Below are 5,010 nucleotides of genomic sequence, written 5' to 3' on the forward strand. Positions count from 1 at the left end.
TGGCCAAACCTATCTTATTAACTCGCCGCTAAAACGACAACACGGGATAACTATGTTGCCCTTTCAAACGTAAATTGAATTAAATGTATTTAAAGATTCATGGGGATATTTTGATGTTTACACAACTGCCAACGTTTGTAAATGAATGATGATATTAAAAGAAAAAGTTCTTTCTTCAATCTGAAATACATAGTTTTATCCTCAGGCTGTAGTTCTGTTGAGTGTGGAAAGATATCTTAGGCAACGATATTGACCAAGACACAAGTAGAAACGAAAAGCACACACAAAAAATTAAAACTTTGATTTCTTACTGGAGAAGTTTCCGAAAAGGTAAATTAAAAAAAAAAACCTCATTAGGATATAGCTTCATAATACCGCTCGAGGTCGTTAACCAATCAAAACCATGGGAATCTCAGCTGCTTCAGCTGTTTGTTTGTCTTTTAAAGAGTTCAAAAGGATTAACAAAAAACGTATGTTTGGTTACTTTGGTGGATAATCGACATGTAAAAGGACTTTTTAACAACCTGTAAAACATTGTCAAGAGACAAAGGGAAGAATACAATTCTGAATAATATTCTACAAGGCTCTCTTTAAACACTAAACTTCTTTGAATCGAAGACGTAACAACATCTTAATGTTTATAACAATCCACGCTCGCGCCAAACTTGATTTCGAATTGCCCATGTATTATTTGCTGTCATCGTTGCATCGTTTACACGTTTGCTTGTTTTGGCTAAGACTCTTTTGACACCTCATAGTATTTACACCTTTGTTTTATTCAGCGCCGCTGCATATTTTGTTTGCTTTACTTTGCATGATAGTTCAGCTTTCTTCTGATTCTGAATAAAAGAAGCTTTCACTATCTCGCAATCCTCAGTGAATTCGTGCAGCTCTCAAGGCAACATGAAATTTTCGTTGTTACTCGCGCTTTGCCTCGCGTTCGCTTTGGTTGAATCGTTTGAAGAGAAGGAATTCTTAGAAGACGAAAATGACCCTGGGAAACGCCATCTATTTAAACAGGTAAGTGTCTTCCTTTTGAAGCAACAAACCATGAAATAGCACACAGTTACGTAATTCTTTTTGTTTTTTGAATCAAGAACAAAACATATGTTGAAGAGTTTTTTCTTTCTTCGCCAGAGCTTTGTAATGCCTGAACTACTTCAACAATCAGAAACAGTATCACGACATAGCCGAACGATATCATAAGTCCCTATTCGTGTCTCTTTATTGCTTATCATCCACACTAAAACAATGGGAAACTATAATCTTTTGATTCGTCATGAGATAATATTGTAAAAAATGTTCACCGTAGATCTTCAGTAGATTTCCGAAAATTGTCCGAAGATCTCCCGATGATATTCGGAACTGAGATCATTTCCTAAGACTACCCCAAAGACCGAGGCCCTTGCTATCTGTTTTTTTTTTTTTTTTTAGTGCAATACGGATGCTGACTGTGGTGACGGAAAATGTTGTTGGCAAAACCGTTTTTTCCACAAGTGTATGGCTAAAAGAATGGAGGGCAGGCTATGCTATCCAAAGTCGGTAAGTAACTAACGAAAGTTTCCACTAGCTGAGCACATTAACATTCATGGCACCTCACTCAGAAGTAGTTTACTACGCCTTTCAATGACAAGCGTGTAACGATGTTATGATGTCATAGGCCCTTCGGGCTTGCGCAGTAGAATGAGATGTATCCCGGATGTAGTTGTTGTTGTATTACGGCTAGTAATGGCGGGCTTTTATGAGCTTCATTAAAACCGTTGCGTTAGCATCGTTTAGTCTCGTTTAGAGTACGCTACAAAGCGGTCTCTAAAATTCAAAGCTCGACCAACAAATGCGTTTTTCGCTACCGTCAATCAAATGTTCGGCGGCTGGTAGGAGCTGCATTCATTTGATTGGTTTTCAGTAGAGTGTCGTAAGCCATGTAAATCTAAAGTAATCACTCAGGCCAATGACAGAGGACTCAGATAACCAAGTGAACCAATCAAAAGTTGAAATTAATATATATTGACAGCGTGAAGCGTGGGAAAATGTGTGCGAGCGAGTCATGATTGGTTTTGGTCTTTGGATAACAAAGTGGAGCGAGATTTTTAAGCCAATCGCTTAACGCAGTAAAGCAATTGAACGATTTAGGCAACTTTTAAAATTCTATTTTTGGCAAGAATCTTAATTGACAAGAATCTTAATTGGCAAGAATCTTAATTGGCAAGAATCTTAATTGGCAAGAATCTTAATTTGCAAGAATCTTAATTGAGTTAAATCTCGCGGTTACAATGGCTCGAAATCGTATTTACCCATACAGGTTGGCGGCTTGTACTGAGTCACTTACCCCATTTAATGTTTTTAATCTCAAACAGAGTTGTGCCTTCAGTTGTCAAGATGACCTAGAGTGCAGAAAAACAGGTTTTTTCCGCCTCTTCAAATGCATGAGTCCTGAAGAGCCTGGGTCTGGGGCAGACATCTTCTAACCAAACCTCGCAATGCAAACTGGGTAATTCTGCAACAGACGCAGAATTTGTAGTTATTTCTTTGGGTGACAATATGAAGCTGTAAACTATAAACTTACATCTGCGAATAAAGTGTTGTAGGGGGTAAAAGTTTCAGTTGTCCATAATTTGCTGTCGCATAAAGGCAACGTTTCCACCAATACTTTCTTTAGCTTGCTTTTACAAAAGTGTCAAGAATACAGGCTAAAATAATGATAATATTCTCCCCTCTTGAAAATAAGACCCAAACAGGGGGTCCAAAAAATGCCATAAATGGTTAAGCCCTAGACTTCTGAAAACGAACTCTTCTTCGAAATTATTCAAGGAAAACATCACTGAATTCAAATCTAGTTGAAAGAATTATCCCTGAAGTTACATTCGACGACAGAGAGTCGATTTCACAGCAAATCATAAAAACATGGTTCAAATAAAATAAAATAAAAATATTATATCTTGCCCTCTCCACCCCCCACCCCTGATTACCACCCAGCTGTGCCTTATTCAAAGAATATCCTCATTACTCTTATTCAAAGATTATTCAACCATTGCTGTGAGAGCTTCTCCTCATCTCACACAAGTGGGGAACATCATTAGGGACATGCTCGCAAGATCTCAACTGTAAAGTTATGCATTTTGTTCTCTGAAGGTGTTGAGGTATCTTTTGGCGTGCCATCACGAGGCTGAACTGAAAGGAGACAGAACTTTCGCGTTGTGAGCAAGCGTACTTAGGTGAATTTTGTTTCCATTCCTGCGTACAACAGCGAGTTCTGAAGCTGTCTTGTTTCAGCGGGTAGATAGTGGGACCAAAAATGTTTCTCTATGTGGCCGCGAAAAATGCAACTCGTGGGGAAAATGGATCGTGTAGCGAGCGTGGGAAGACTTGTAACGCGGTGCGCAAGGACGGGAAAATTAACATGCAACTTTCCGTGGTAACCGCGAAATTTAAGCAATAAAAACTTACTTTCGAACATTGTTTAAAGATTTGTGTATGCGCTCCGAGATGTCCTAAAGCTACAACGGGCAAAACAGTTTAACACCGATCTTTCCATGATTGATGTGGATCGAGAACTATCTCCATCTCTTTACTGATTTACAATTTATTTGTCAAGAAAAAATGAAGATTAAAAAATTTAATACCTCAAAAGAGCCGTGTTCGTACGGTAGTTATTTTTAGACATAGAAACAGGTCTTTCACGGATGATGTTAGCACGCGCATTGCGCGGATGCCTTCGTGCAGGATGACGATGCGTGCTAAGCCGCTTGAGTTGTCCATGTGAGCAAATTCTGCGTCACACAATTGGTAAATTTTAGACACTTCTGACTTTCGAAACCAACATATTTTCTGTTTGATTTTCTGATACATGCAATGGTAGAAAGTTAAACAGAGGGGTAATACGCTGACGCATTTGGAAAGTTACTTCTTACGGGAATTACCAGAAGGTCACAAATTGTAATAACCGTCGGTTGATCGCTACTCTATGGAAATACAAGAACAGGACGTATCTATCGACCGGTCGATTCTTGCTGAAACAACCTAGAGGGTATCATTCTACCCAGAAGCCTATCTTAAAAAATGGGAGCGCAGAGGAGAAAGCGAAGACCACAAGAGGAAAGACACACTTTTTCCTCTTCTTTCCTTTTCCCATGGTCCCTAGCGCTTCGTGCTCGTTAATGATCGGTCTCGCTTCGAACTCGTTCGTAGCAAAAGTGCAATGCGTCTGAAGAAGAGACTGGGGAGGAGGTTGAGGTATCGTAGGGGCCATATCCTTCGGATGATCACAGATGTCGGAAAAGGAATCATAAACTTGTCGTAATTTTTCCGCGGTGTCTTTCTGTCAATACTTACAGCTTTTGGATAGCAGAGCTTGTGCTCTCCTTTTTTACGCCGTACCGGAAGGAAAAAGATCATTCTCTGCCTGAGCGTCATTGTCTTAACTGACGGAAAAATATTTCCTTTTGACATTCTTAAAGCGTATTATCCGTTAAATTCAGGCATTATGCCGTCCGAACAAGTCAAGCATATTCGGCATTCTTCCCCATCGTCTTTAAGTGTTTCTCGGATTTTCTGATGATTATCAAAAGTTGGCATTAAAGTAAACACTTTCCTTGCTAGTTTTGTTTTCCTGTACGTTTTTCTCCATACTGCTAGGATTTTCAAACTCTCCGAGAACGTGTCTGTCTGAGCTTAACAAGCATTGATCGATTCCGCAGTTCCTGATTACACGAATAAACTTCGCAGTTCTCCCAAATTCAGTTTTAACCACTCACACTAAAACGTTAGAACACGCGTTTCAAAAATTACCATTATAGGAAGTATTTGAGAAGGTATCCATTTTCAAGCACAAGGTCCCCTGTTTTGATTATTTACTGCGCCTTTCAATGAAATGCGGACTCTAGAATTCAAAGCTCAACTGATAAATGCATTTTTCGCTAACGTCAATCAAGTGTTCGGCGGCTCCTCTTAGCTTCCGACTACTGCCGAGCGTGCGGTAATCGAATCGTTGAGCACAATTCAGAAAACGAA

The 5,010-nt window shown here is 39.4% G+C and overlaps 1 long non-coding RNA gene across 2 annotated transcripts; it reads left to right on the forward strand.

Moving 5' to 3' along the window:
• Positions 1-833: 833 nt before the first annotated feature.
• LOC145463908 (uncharacterized) lies at positions 834-3,547 on the forward strand. Of its 2 annotated transcripts, XR_014041375.1 has the most exons (3): positions 834-1,020; positions 1,435-1,542; positions 2,358-3,547. It is a non-coding gene; the product is annotated as an uncharacterized LOC145463908 (long non-coding RNA). The 2 variants fall into 2 exon arrangements; XR_014041374.1 differs by lacking the exon at positions 2,358-3,547 and having other exon boundaries at positions 1,435-2,320.
• Positions 3,548-5,010: the final 1,463 nt, after the last annotated feature.

This window comes from Orbicella franksi, chromosome 12, assembly GCF_964199315.1.
Source record: "Orbicella franksi chromosome 12, jaOrbFran1.1, whole genome shotgun sequence".
Lineage (NCBI taxonomy): Eukaryota > Metazoa > Cnidaria > Anthozoa > Scleractinia > Merulinidae > Orbicella > Orbicella franksi.